Genomic DNA, 15,074 nt, shown 5'->3' on the forward strand with positions numbered 1-15,074 from the left:
TGTAGGCGGCCTTTTAGTTTTGCTGATTGTTTCCTTTGCTATGCAGATTTTTATTTTGATGAGGTCCCAATAGTTCATTTTTGCTTTTGTTTCCCTTGCCTCTGGAGATGTGTTGAGTAAGAAGTTGCTGTGGCCAAGATCAAAGAGGTTTTTGCCTGCTTTCTCCTCTAGGATTTTGATGGCCTCCTGTCTTACATTTAGGTCTTTCATCCCTTTTGAGTTTATTTTTGTGTATGGTGTAAGAAAGTGGTCCAGGTTCATTTTTCTGCATGTCGCTGTCCAGTTTCCCCAGCACCCCATTGCATTGTTATTGACTGCACCATTATTCCATGATTCTTTTCTCTTTCTAACTGAAAACATTGGCAAAATCTCTTCTGACCTTATGCTATTTTTGCCAACTTTTTATGTCAGATCTTCCCTTTTCTTTATATCTGTGATTCTAGTAGTGTGATCACACTTGTCACCTTTCAGCTAGATTTCTGCAACAGATTACTAAACTCTTCTCTTTAGTATATTTCCCTTCTAGTTGGTTTGATCTGTTGAATCTTTTAAAAATCCCATTTAATTTATTGAAATCCTTTTGGGAAGAAGGTAGGATGAAATTAGATGAAAGGTCTTCCTATACCATATCCTCATCTCTATTAAGGATTGCTGGGGTGCTCAGGTGGCTCAGTTGGTTAAGCCTCCAACTCTTGATTTCGGCTCAGATCATGATCTCATGGCTTGTGAGGTTGAGCCCCACATCAGACTATGTGCTGACAGCGCCAAGATGGGATTCTCTCTCTCTCTCTCTTTCTGTGCCCTTCCCGCATGCATGTGTGCTCACTCTCAAAATAAATAAACTTTAAAAAGGGGGGGGGATTGTTGCTATAATTAAGCCTTTCAGTTCTTCACCACCTCAACTCCAATGTTCTTCTCTCCTCAGCTGATGAGGTCACAAGTTGGATTGCCATCACTCAAAACTGATTGGCTAAAATCAAAAACAAGATCCCCAGGTGATTGTACATTGAAGTCTGAGGCACACTGTTCTAACAACAAACAAGAATAATTCTTGCTTCTGCAACTAGTTTCCAAGTAATAGCTGGAATTTCATTTCTCTTCTCTCTCCTCATTCTGTCTTCTCCTTGTCTGTAAGCTATCTACTGAGATAGCGAGGGTTCTTGTCCTGGTATGATGACTCAAACCTTCACTCTAGCTTCCAAGTCTTTGGTGTATGATGATTCAAAACTTCACTCTAGCTTCCAAGTCTTTGGTGATATAGGATTACTGTAGGCTTCTACTACCTTTACTTCAAGGAGGTGCCCCTGTGGGTAGAGAGGAAGAAACTTGCCCAGGATCCTACAGTCAGTACACAAGGCCTAGACATTATGGTATAGTGGGGAAAGCAAAGGTTTTTTAACATTCTTGCTCTATTACTCACATAGATGTGAGATATTGGAATAGTTACTTAACTTCTCTAAGCCTGAATTTGTTGTCTCTAAGAAATGGAAATATCTGCCTGAGAGGATTAAATATTTGGTGCTGAGATTATAATTCCTGGCACAGAGTAGGAATTACACTTTTCACCTTTCATACTCTATCCATTTGGTAGCAGGTTCACTGTTCATTTTGAGGATGGCTGGTGTTTTACTTGTCAGCCCTTCCTCTGCCTCCTACAACTGGGAAAGAGGGTGAACATTTTGTTATTCTACTGCAGTTTATAAAATCCCTACCAGCTTTATAAGAATATTAGTAGCCCTTATTACCAGGATGAAACCTGGCAGCCCTATCATTTATGCAGATGAGGGAACTGCAGGCCTCAAATTCCTGGGAGGGAGCCAGCGTGTGTAGCTGAGAGATCAGAGATGGAGTTTTCCACCATGTGATCTTAGTTTTCTTATAGGTATTATAGAATTGCTCATTGGCAAGGGCTTGGGACAGTAAGAACCAAGCAAAAATTGAGTCTCTGGAGGAATGCATTAAGTGCCCTATAATGTGGAAGGTGAACATCTGCTGTCTTGATGCCAATTCCTAAGTCACTCTAGAACAGTTTACTGTCCTGTGTTATCTGCATTGGGCCCAGTTGATAGGGACAGGCTTCTCATTCAATTTGTGCCCTTAAGTGTTTCTCTTGGCACAAACATTGCATTTTTCGTCATCTTTAAAATATGCATGGCAACACTAGGTGAATGCCAGTCACTTTGGAACTGAGGGCACCTCTGGCTTTCCTCTGGCCCTGGAGCTCCTTGACAGATCCCCCCACAGAGAGTCACATTTGAATAAGTAACATCTTGAAGGGTCCTGCTTTCAAGTGAGTGAATTAAAGTAGGGAATAAGGAGAGCCTGTGTGGCTGAGTTGGTTAAGCATTCAACTCCTGATTTTGGCTCAGATTATGAGATTGGGCTCTTCCTCTCCCTCTACCCCTCCCCTGCTTGCTCGCTGTCACATGTTCTCTCTCTCTCAAAATAAATAAATAAATAAATGAATAAATAAATAAATAAATAAATAAATAAATAAGATAAAGTAGGGAATAAAGTGGGTAGGTTGGAAAAATTTCAGAAAATCACCACTTTACATGGACAAAAAGAACAAGTGGAAACACACTAAAATGTTAACAGTGGTCGTCTTTAGATGCAAGGACTGTGAGTAAAATACCTTTTCATTGTTCTGTGGTTCCACATTTTCCAAAGTGAGCAATACTGCTTTAAAAAGGAAAAACTTCAAAACTGTCATTATAAATTACTGATAAACAGTGACATCCAGATAAAAAGTAGCCACAGTTTATAGTGTGATTAATAAGCACACAAGTATAGGTCTCAGTTAACTGAGTCATAGTGGTACTGTAAAAGAGAATTGCAGATGCTGGCTGAGATTCGTGATGAAAGATTCAAACCACCTTATCTCCTCATGAAATGTATGCGATATTAAAACAAAGGAAAATAAAAATTCAGCTTCTGGGCATTCAGTAGCTCAATCAAGTTTATAGGGTGCCTGGGATCTGAGAAAAGAACCATTTTTTCTTTTGGAGGTTAAATATCAGGCTTGTGCTCTGCAAGTGGCATAGATGTTTGGGATGCTCATGATTGGCATGTGGGGTTCATAGTTTGAGGAGAGTTCCTGACTGGCATCCTCTGGGTCCCTTAGAAGGAATGATAAAAGGGCTTTTATTAGTCTGTCCTAATGTAGTCACAGTTAGAAGCAGGATTTATTGCAATACCTATCAAAATAACACCAGCATTCTACAGAGCTAGAACAAACAATATTAAAATTTATGTGGAACCAGAAAAGACCCCGAATAATCAAAGAATCTTGAAAAAGAAAACCAAAGCTGGAGGCATCACAATTCCAGACTTCAAACTGTATTAAAAAGCTGTAATCATCAAGACAGTACAGTACTAGCACAAAAACAGACACATAAATCAATGGAACAGAATAGAGAACCCAGAATGGACCTACAAACTTATGGCCAATTGATCTGTGACAAAGCAGGAAAGAATATCCAATGGAAAAAAGACAGTCTCTCCAGCAAATGGTGTTGGGAAAACTGGACAGCAACATGCAAAAGAATGAACCTGGACCACTTTCTTACACCATACACAAAAATAAACTCAAAATGGATGAAAGACTTAAACGCAAGACAGGAAGCCATCAAAATCCTAGAGGAGAAAAAAAAGGCAACAACCTCTTTGACCTTGGCCAAAGCAACGTCTTACTTGACATGTCTCTAGATGCAAGGGAAACAAAACGGTCAATAATAATGCAATGGGGGAGCTGAGAAGCAATCAGAGAAACTGATGACAAAAATCAGTGTAGAGTCAGAGTTAAAATATGGGCCTCTAAGAGACCTGAGTATAGGCAGGAGTGAGTTAATGAGGAAAATCTGCAGGTGCTTATCAAACCAGAGACTAGGAGGAGCTGCAAGCCTTTTCTGAAAGACAAGTTAGTGATAGAAAAGCAGAACCAGTGAGAGACAAAGAAAAAAAATGTCAGAGACATAAGAAGAAAAGCAAAATTATGCTATCAAAGAAGTTAAGGGGAGAAGGGAGGTTTACATGTAAGGAGGAAAATTCCAACGCCAAGGAGGGAAGGATGTGGATTGAGAAAGGGTCATTATCTTTTTTTTTTTTTTTTTAATGTTTATTTATTTTTGAGACAGAGAGAGACAGAGCATGAACGGGGGAGGGTCAGAGAGAGGGAGACACAGAATCGGAAACCGGCTCCAGGCTCTGAGCTGTCAGCACAGAGCCCGACGCGGGGCTCGAACTCACGGACCGCGAGATCATGACCTGAGCCGAAGTCGGCCGCCCAACTGACTGAGCCACCCAGGCGCCCCAGGGCCATTATCTTTTGACAGTGAAAATCTAAGAAAAATAAGGTTCAGTTCTCCATGCTAAAAAATTAGCCCATGACTATGTATATCACTTCGTAGAATTACAGAAACTGACATTTCTGAAGTGCAAGCAAAAATGTTCCTAGGATGACCAAAAGAGACCTCAGTGTTCTCTGACACTCAGAGACAACACTGAGAGGGTCTTTAAAGATCAAGACTATGGACTTGGGACACCTGGGTGGTTCAGTTGCTTAAGCGTCCAACTCTTGATTTCGGCTCAGGTCATGATCTCACAGTTCATGGGATTGAGCCCCATGTCGGGCTCTGGGCTGACAGTATGGAGCCTGTTTGGGATTCTCTCTCCCCCCACCTCTCTCTGCCCCTCTCCCACTCGCACTCTCTCAAAATAAATATTTAAATAAACATTAAAAAAAAAGGCTACAGACTTAATTTTTGCATCAAAACTCTGAAATAGAAAACAGAAAAAAGTGTAAAGGCTCTGGGTGAAGTGGTGATGAGACCGTGAGGGCTCTGCAGAACACAGGCTAATGTCCAACAATATAGTGCAAACTGTTCACTCAGAAAAAAATAAATGCTCATATTCTTCGAGTTTTGGAAAGAGCCCATAAATACATCAAATGTGGACTTTGGACCCAGGTAGGGCCCTACTTAGCTGAGTGGCACTGAGTAAAGCATTTTCCCCTTCCAGGTCTCAGTTTCCTCATCAGTTAAGAGAAGAGATTGGGCAGGATGATCTTATTGGCTCCTGACAGGGCTGACATTCTGTGACCCAGAATCTCCCTTAATGTACTACTTTACATTATTTCCCCATCCTTCAATTCTACAGTTCTTACCACAATCCAAAGAGAAGGATCCCCCAGGTATCAACCTGATGAGGTTCAACAACTAGCTGAGGGTCACTCAGCAAATCAGCAGAAAAAATGCACCTGGCCTGATCCCAGGGGCATGAGACTCTCAGGCTTTTATCTCACCCTGTACTGTGTCCATCGGGTCAGAGAAAACTCACTAAGATTTCTAGTGCTTAAAAACATTGCTTTCTTGGGGCGCCTGGGTGGCTCAGTTGCTTAAGCGTCCCACTCTTGGTTTGGGCTCAGGTCCCGATATCACAGTTTGTGAGTTTGAGCCCCAAGTCGGGCTCTGCACTGACAGCTTGGAGCCTGCTTGGGATTCTCTCTCTTCCCCTGCCTCTCTCTGCCTCTCCCTTGCTCATGTGCACATGTGCTCTCTCTCTCAAAATAAACAAACTTAAAGACAATAAGAGACTACACATAGTACTGGCTTTCTAAACTACAAACTGTCTTGTTTTGTAGCTTTCCCTCATGACCAAGGTAATTTGGCCTTCATCAGGCTTTGCCAGGATGTACTGACATCAGGCCACTAGTCTGTATTCTAAAGGCAGAGTTAATCACTTTGGTTTTGGCAAGACTGCAGACAGGCAACCAAAACAGAATGAAGGCAACAAAGGAGCCTTACTGAGGAGAATGAGCTGGAAGGGGTCAGCTGGAGCTGGTGCTGAAGTAGTGGTAGCTGAAAAGCTGCAGGCAGTGAGAAGGTAGACAGCGGTGCTTCCACAGCAAGCTGACTCACATTCTCTCTTTTTACACATAAACCACTGCCTGAATGAGTAACTATTATAGCACTTTACAAAGCACCTTCACATCTAATATCTTGCTGGATTATCATGACTGAACCATGAAGTAGAACACGGGAGCACTGGCATCATCTCTATTACATAGATGAGGAAACTGAGGCTGACGGAGGTGAAATGGACTGACCAAAATAACACAACTACTAAATGCAACAGCTGGAACTGAACCCCAATTGTCTTCTAATCCCAAATGCTCATTCTATGCCCTGTATTGCACTTCCTCCCAGGTTATTACGAATGAAAAGACCTGGTGGGTAAAAAAGACAAATTCTGCAGACTGCCTCATGGAATCCACCCCATGCTAAAGACCTCTTTTTATCTCTCATCCTAAATTACACTGAGCTGTTAGGATCAGGCCACAAGCTCTACGACTAAACTCTATGAAGTTAACAAGAAAGCACAGTTTTGGGGCTGAGTTCACCTTCCCCATTAGTTCAACTGAGCAAGGGAGATTAAGACTATGAACAGATCACTACAGTTCAAAGCAGTATAAACATGAGCCTGTGAAGTGGACAAACGCTAAGGCAGTTTCTCAACCTCAGCACCACTAACATTTTGAACCATCCTGCACATTGTAGAATGTTTACCAGCATTTCTGGACTCTACCCACTAGATGCCAGTAGTACCCTCCTCAAATCACTGTGATAACCAAAAATGTCTCCAGATATTGCCAAATGTCTCCTGGGGAACAAAATCGCCCCAAGTTGAAAACCACTGCTCCAAAGGTGGTGGAGCTTTAGGGCAAAGATGCAGGTTGTGGGTGCTGAGAAAAAGTTTCATGGAAGAAGTAACATCTGAACTGGACCTTGAAGAATAGATAAAATTCCTGTAGGTTACGATGAGAGAAGAATAAAAAAATTGCAGAAAGGGAGGAGAACTCAAAAGCAAGAAGACGAGAAAGCACAGGTCTGCTGCAAAATGTTCTAGTTTGGCAAGAACAGTAGTTTCCTATTACTAATAGGAGATAAAGCTAAAAATGTCCATTGGAGTCAAGTCATAAATAGCTATGCATCAACTGATAGTTGTCAAATACACATGCATAATGAGATAGCCAACAAAATACCCACAGATGTTTTAATAACATAAAAATCACACCAGTGGTATTTCCATGTGTCTCATCCCTGCAAAAGGATAGAATAGTGCTTGAGTATCATGTCTTACCTTGCATCTAGTGTTCACTGCATTTAGAGCTAAATGAAGCTTGGAAACCAGTGCAGAGGTGGGACAAATACGTAAGGACTACAGTGATCCCAAAGGAAATAACGATGATGGGCACTGAATGGATAGGTTTTGGATAGCTGAAAGGGAGAAGACATTCCATGTGAGCACATCAGGTTGGGAAAGAAAGGTGAACAACATATCCAGAAGACACCAAGAACCAGGTAGCCAGAAAGAAGACAAGGCTGGTCAGAACACATAAATCAGACTTTACTATGTGGACAGTAAAGGTTCCTAAAGAGCAGAATGACACAGCTGTTTAAAACATGGTCATCCTGGGGTGCCTGGGTGGCTCAGTCAGTTAAGCAGCTGACTTTTCATTTAGGCTCAGGTCATGATCTCACCGTTCGTGAGTTCAAGCCCTGAGTCTGGCTCTGTGCTGTCAGCACAGAGCCTGCTTGGGATTCTCTCTCCCTCTCTCTCTGCCCCTCCCCCACTTGTAGGTGCTCTCTCTCTCTCAAAATAAACATACATTAAAAAAAAAAAAAAGTGGCCATCTTGTCCAGTAGTTCCCTTAGTTACCTATTAGAAAGACCTGGGAGCTTTGAAAAATATCAATACCCAGGCCCCAACCTTAAAGATACAATTTAATTGGGTGAGGGTAAGGCCCAGGTATTGTTTTTAAAGTTCCACTGGTGGCTACATGCAACTAGGACTGAGAACCACTGGTCTACAGTTATGCCTTCATTCTCAAATGAGAAAAGAGGCCTAGAAATTTACATGACTTGCCTAAATTCACACGACCAGCTGGGTGTGGGACTAGGACTGGCACCTGGATTCCTATTCCAAGCTCTGAAAGATATCGCAGAGGACTGGGCTAAATTCCATACTTCAGTCTATAAGAAGCACAATTATCTGATGACTTGGCTCCTATGTTTTGTCAAGGTTAAAGCCCGAATTAATCTAATGGTAAAACTATTGACTTAAGCATCCCCTTTAGTGTCTACAGTAATGGATGTTGGTTTCGTTGCTGTCTCCTGGGGGCCCTTAGGAAAGGAAAGGGTCTCAGGAGACTATCCAGAAAACCAGAAAAACAAGCCAAACCACTCAGCTCCAGGGAAGAAACAATGACTTTTTAAAACATAGCTCACTGAGCTTTTGACTACATAAAGGAAAGTCTAGGTTACTCTCCACCAGAAGAAATACCCTCAGAGATGCTATCCCATAAGGAAAGGGAGTTGAGGGGGGGAGTGATCAAAGGCAGCTGCAAAAGCATGCTGCAAAAGCACGCTCATTCTAGCAGAAACAACCCTGCTGGTCCTCAGCCCTGGCCAAGGGCCATCTACACACCTTGCTTTTTTCTGAAAGGAAAAGAGCAGCACCCCAACAGGTCCGCCTTCCTGTTGTGTCACTCCTAGATTCTGGAATGGCAGCAGGTGGTAAACAGGAGGTCTGCAGAGACTGCCAAGCTGGGAATCTGAGCCGGTGCTGTATAATCAATCTATTCATTCCATGGTACTGGTAAAGATAACTACTAGAACAGAGCAAACGCCTTATCTAGGGGCCTTCTTTTTAATTCCAGACACCCAGCTGAAGCTCTCACATGGGGGTCATACTAAAGTAACTCTAGAAGCAGAAGCACTACCCTCTGTCATCCACTCTTGAAGGATGCAACTCAGGACACCAGGAAAACTACTGCTGGCAAGGCTCTAGTACACGCTTTTGGGATGGGATCTGGATTCCCATCAGTTCTAAGACAGAATCCCTGAAAACAATTTGTTCTTTAAAACAGCCTGAGTAGAGATAAAGAACAAACAAGAACCTAAGATGCGGCACAAGATGCAATACTCAATACTCATACTAACTTAATACACTAAACCAGATACCATGATAAGCACTTTGTTCATTCATTGTTTCATTTTATTTCCCGCCCCATTTATAAGATAGGTACTATAATCTTCCCCCACTTTGCAGATGAAGAAACTGAGGCTTGGAGAGGTTCTGTGATATGCCAAAGGCCACACAGCTAGCAAGTGGCAGAGTATGAACCTGGCAAAATAAGGATTTGAAACTGAAAATCCTGCATCTACAGCTTGGGTAGGCCTCTAAAAGGCAACTTTTTCCACTTGACGCCACCTGATCATTAATTCTTCTGCTTATTTTTTCAGGTTTGGCTATTGGAGTTTACCAGGATCTTAGCGACCAAAGAATTCTGAAAACTAAAAAGCACCATACAAAGTTTAGGTATTATTATTATTATTAAATTAATAGAAGAGCACTGCACCCTGGATTGTATCTGAAAAGCAATCTATCCTTTGGACTGTCTAGTCACCCAGAGTTCTATTTTAGTCAACACCCTGGTTAAAACTACATCCCAACAAGGGCACCTGGGTGGCTCAGTCAGTTGAGCATCTCACTTAGGCTCAGGACTGGCAGTTCACGAGTTAGAGCCCCGCATCAGGCTCTCTGCTGCAGGCACAGAGCCCACTTTAGATCCTTGGTCTCCCTCTCTCTGCCCGTACTCCCACCCCCACTCACACAAGGGCTCTCTCTCTCTCAAAAATAAACATTAAAAAAACAAAACAATGTCCCAAACAATGACACAAAAGATATTCTTCATCTTCATAAGGTAAAGAATAGCAAGAGGGGCTTTGTCCCTAGAGCTTTCTCAACTGCAGACATAAAGACACAAGAGCCGGGGCACCTGGGTGGCTCAGTCAGTTGACCGTCCGACTTTGGCTCAGGTCATGATCTCACAGTTTGTGGGTTCGAGCCCCGCATCAGGCTCTGTCCTGACCGCTTGCTCAGAGCCTGGAGCCTGCTTCAGATTCTGTGTCTCCTTCTCTCTCTGCCCCTCCCCGGCTCACACTTTGTCTCACTCTGTTTCTCAAAAATAAATAAATGTTAAAAAATAAATAAATAAATAAATAAACAAACAAACAGAGACACAAGAGCCTGACTTCCCCTTGTCTCTATCTGCCAAGTATTATGGTTTCACATAAAATGGCTTCAGAGCTAAAATCTCACAGTTTTGTTTTGTTTTGTTTTTTTTTTAATTTCCTCCAAAGTACACCCCATTCAGCCATCAACAATGGATACTTATTTAGGACTGATATGTCAAACTCTGTGAGGCATATGGAAAACATGACAGAATTGAGTCAAGTGTAACATCCCTCCACTGAAGAAATAAAATGAAGATCCAATCCCACCCACTTTTGCATGGGATTTAAAATATCCTTCATATGTTTTAGTTAATTTCACATTAATAAAAGAACAAATCAATGGCAAAATTGTAGGTAAATATTATAAATACAACAGAATCAGCATTGTGATTAAAGATAAAAACTTTCATTTACCAAAGAAAGCCCTGAAATCTAGGTTAAATTTTTGTGGGCTATTATCAGTCTTTAAAAAAAAAGGGGGGGGGGGCTTGATTTATTTTTTTTAAAGGATGAAGGGTTTTTTGTTTTTGTTTTTTTTTTAGTTTATTTCGAGACAGAGCAAGAGAGGGAGGGAGGACAGGAGTGGGGTAGGGGTAGGGAGGGAAAGAGAGAATCCCAAGCCTGACATGGGGCTCAATCTCACTGACTGGTGAGATCACGACCTGAGCCAAAATCAAGAGTCAGATGCTGACTGAGCCACCCAGGCACCAGATGGGGCTTGATTTAAAAAGGTCTTTCAGAATAGACAACCTGACACACAGTTCTGTATAAACCAAATCAAAATGTTATCAATCTTTCGATTTGGAAGTCCTTGACACACCTTTTTCTTTTATCATCCCTATTTGGGCTGGTCAATGTTTCTTCCAGAATCTCCCATTTGCCCTTTTTCTTTCTGACTATCCTCATTTCTTGCCTGGATTTGCTCATTCATTTGTTCATCATTTACCAAATGCCTATTATCTGCCATGCACAAAGCTAAACCCTTGTCCTGGCTCTAAGGAAGCTCACATGATACTATGTAGAACTGTTATCTGCCTATCTCCATGATGGGGTTGCAAACTGTAGCAAAGGTTTTATATTTCCAGAACCTAGCAGCATCTGGCATATAGTCTAAAAATGTTTATTATATGACACTAGACTATTTCAGCAAGCTCTTTTTAAGCCCATAAATATTTATATCTTCAAAAATGACTCGCTTTTCTTCACTTTTTAAAATACAAAAGTAATTATGTGCACAATGCAAAAATTAGAAAGGTACCGAATACAAAGTGAATTCTCCAATCGCCTAAATCCTACTTCCAGAAGTGACTACTAGTACAGTTTGGAATGGATCTTTCCAGAGCTTTCCTATCCTGATGTATAACACACACTTTAAAATTTTTTTGGAACAAGTTCTTTGACAGTTTGACTCTAGCTTCTCAACTTTCTAATCCAGTTGAAGTTCTCCAAGTGTTATCCCTGGATTAGGAACATCAACATCATCTGGGAACTCATTAGAAATAAAAATTCTTAGGCCCCCCTCTGGACCTACTAAATCAGAAACTCTAGAGGTGGGGACTTCTGCAGTATGGGTTTTATTTTTTAATTAAAAAAATTTTTTTTTTACTAAGCTCTACGCCCAATGTGAGCTTTGAACTCACGACCCAGAGATCAAGAGCCACATGCTCTACCGACTGAGCCAGGCAGGCACCCCCTATAATATGGGTTTTAAACTCTTCAGGTGATTCTAATGCACACTAATCATTGAGAACCACTGCTCTAATCCAGTCAATACAGATTTTTCACTATTTCTTAAACACAGTTTTACCACCCTACTTCAAAAGGCTTTCTTTGCCCTTTTGATTAATTCTGACCCTACCAATCAGTCAAAGCTCTGAAAAGTCCTAACTTCTCCCCAAAGTACTCTCACTACCACAGCTCATGCTGATCCTTCTTGCCTGTCCCCCAACTTCTGTGACACCTAGTTCCTCTACCACACAACTTAACAATTACAGTTAAAATTAACAGTTCTTTACTATTCCCCAACAAAGTTCCTTAAAGACATGAATCATATTTTTATTTCTTCTTTACCCCTGTTCTTAGCACATAAGTGGAATTTTAATAGAGATGCTGGTTAATATAAGGATAAAGTCACTTATTAATGGATAAAAAGTTTGAAATTTCAAGTTGTAGCCCCAGTTCTGTGACCTTGGACAAGTTCACTTCTCAGGATGAGGTCTGAAAAAACAAGATGGACTCAATGACTTGATGCTTCCTTTCAGCCTCAACAGTGTATGATTTTATGAAATGTACCATTATACTCTCATATTGCTTGCTTATAATGCTATCACGGCAATTTTTAGACTTGAGTTACAGCTGGATACGGTGTTTCCCAGTTAGCTACTAAGCTCTTTTAACAAGGGTCATATTTTAATCAACTGAGAATCTTATACCATGCCTTACATATAATAACAGCTCAATATATTTGCAGAAAATTATTTGGAAAAACTCTTTAAAAAGCTTAATTTATGCAGAAAACCTATGCATAGATCTGCTGCTTCCCAAAGGGCCCTTTGAAAACTTATTATTGTAAATACTATGAAGTGATTTATGGAAAAAAATTCTGATTATTCTGATAGAACCAGGGGTAGTCAGCTACATAATGCCAAAGAATGTAAAAACTCTCACGTGTATTTAGGGATAGACTAAAAGGCCGTAAGCCTCAGACTACCTTACTGCAACACGCAAATAAAAACTGCCCTGTACACTTAAGTGGCATAAAACAACTCCACTGTTGGGAATAAACAGACGTCTTCACGCAAAACCTTTATCTGCAAATTTACAGAAACAGGGTGGAATGGAGACCTTGAATGGCAGGTGATGACCAGAAGTTGAATCTAAAGGGAAGGACAGCAAAGAGCAATTGAAGGGCAAGAAGGAGGAACAGAAGAGCAGCAGGAAAACATCACTCTGAGCGATGAAAAGGAGCAGTGGAAATTCACAGAGTCTTTACCAAGGGCCTACTATGAACCAAGCACTTGGGGCTGCAAAGATGGCTCCAGACCTCAGGCGGCTAATATAATAGTCCTGAGGGTAAAACTGAAGCCTCTACCCTACTGCATGTAAGTGTGAGTATGAGTGTGTGTGTGTGTGTGTGTGTGTGTGTGTGTGTGTGTGTGTGTTTAGTTCTAATTGGTAAAATCAAGCAAGGAAGGCTTCACATAAAGATGGTGAGTTAATGGAGCTTTAAAGTGTGTAGGAAGATTTGCTAAGGGAGAAAAAAGACAGTTGAGCTAGTTATTTTGGGGAAGAAACATTCACATATTTTTACAGCTGTTCCTTTGGGACTTTAAATCATGGAGGCTTCTTATATTCACCACCACTTTGTCATATGCCTTCTTTCTCTTTTTACTTTACCTTAAATACTGACATGTTCAAGCCCAGCATTGGAACAGAGTCAAAAAAACCCAGAATGAGGTGAGTGCTAGCCAAATTTGCTCTGTCACCTCCAAATCCAGCCAGCCCAGCTAGCCCAGTCCTGCTCTCCTGGCTGCCGGAAAAGGAAGACTAATTATATCCTCTGGGGGTAAAATTTGGACGCAGGCAGGCAAAGCTTATCCCTGTTCCACCAGTGAGGTACCATGGTAGAGCTTCATTGCCTCCTAAGCCATGAGGATCTAGTCTACCTGTGACATGGAGGTCAGCTTCGCAGGGAAAAAAAAAAAAAAAAAAAGCTGCATGAAAAAGAAGGGGGATGCACTGGATTGGAAAACGCTGAGTTAAGTGAGATAATCGTCATAAAACGTTTAATAATATCCCTGGCACACAGAAAGCGTCGAATCAACGTGAGCTCTTATCAACAACATACTGCTACTACTGTTGTTGTTGTTGTTATTATTATTATTATTGTTATTACAATAATACCTCAATTGTACTCCAACAAGAAATCACTGTTTTCACACCCTACTTTTAGGACGTTGAAGAAGCAACTCCAGAGATGAAAGTGTCTTTCAAAAATTTTTAAAGCTACACGATCAAATTCCAACCGTGCTGGCCTGAAAGCCCCAGAATCTGAGTTCAAGAGCTAGTCCTGCTTTTTGCCAGGCGCGTGACCTTGGGCTCAGCACTTCATCTCGGTGCCTCAGTTTCCCCATTTGTAAAGTGGGACTAAGAAGCCCCTCCCTCGCAGGGTCGTTGTGGGGTCCAGCCCGCGGGTACTACTCGCTGCACCGGGGTCCCATGGATGCAAGGCGAGCTCCCGGCCCGTCTTCCAAGACCCCTGGCTTCGGGACGGGTGGGGTAGGTGAATACGCTACCGGAGGCCCATTGAGCTCCGCCGCCCGCAGGGCAGGAGCAGAAAAAGGGAGCGCGCTTGAGATGCGTCCCTGAGACCGAGGGGGTCGGGCGCCGGGAGGCTCGGCCCTAGCCGCCCGCAAGCTGTCACCAGCGGTGTCGTCGCGGAGCCCCGCAGCCCGGACGCGGGGAGCGGCCGAGGGAGGCCAGGCTGACCCAGGTGCCGCCGGCGGGGAGAGCGGAGGGCGCTGGGGGACCGGAGGAAACTGGCAGCGCGGGCCCGGGGCCCTGGCGCGCCGCGGAGATGTGGCGGGGAAGGAGAAAGCAGGGGGAGCGACGCCCCCGCAGGCAGCGCCGCGCGCCCCGCGCGGGCCAGGCTGAAGCGCTCACTCACCTGAGGCTCGGGCACCCGCCAGCAGTGCACCAGCGGCAGCAGCGGCTGCGAGAGGGGCGGGGAAGGCTCTGCGGCCACGCAGGCGCGTTGAGGATGTCCGGACCACGCAGGCGCGCTGCGCCCGCCCGCCTCAGGAACTACCAAGAAGATGGTGGCTGAGCCGGGAGGGACGGGCGACACCATCTTGGATGTAGTTTTTCCTGTTGTGGAGTCTACTGGGAGAACCTGAAACTAGAGCTGCGCGGAGGGAGGGGCGTTGAGTGCGGCGTCTGGCCCGCCTCCTTCCTCCCCTTCCGCCAAATAGCTTTCCTAACGAAACCCCTAAGGAC

The 15,074-nt window shown here is 43.0% G+C and overlaps 1 protein-coding gene across 4 annotated transcripts in view; it reads right to left on the reverse strand.

Annotated features, from left to right (window-relative positions):
• NDRG3 (NDRG family member 3) overlaps window positions 1-14,857 on the reverse strand; it is a 68,302-nt gene extending 53,445 nt beyond the window's left edge. For 3 of the 4 annotated variants that reach the window (XM_086702138.1, XM_025932778.2, XM_086702135.1), the window contains exon 1: window positions 14,746-14,856. The gene's annotated coding sequence lies outside the window, so the exon portion shown is untranslated. Of the gene's footprint in view, window positions 1-14,745 lie in introns of all 4 variants that reach the window. The other variant, XM_086702136.1, reaches the window with a different exon arrangement.
• Between the last annotated feature and the right edge of the window lie 217 nt (window positions 14,858-15,074).

Source organism: Puma concolor, chromosome A3 (genome assembly GCF_028749965.1).
Source record: "Puma concolor isolate L17-30 chromosome A3, mPumCon1.1.hap2, whole genome shotgun sequence".
Lineage (NCBI taxonomy): Eukaryota > Metazoa > Chordata > Mammalia > Carnivora > Felidae > Puma > Puma concolor.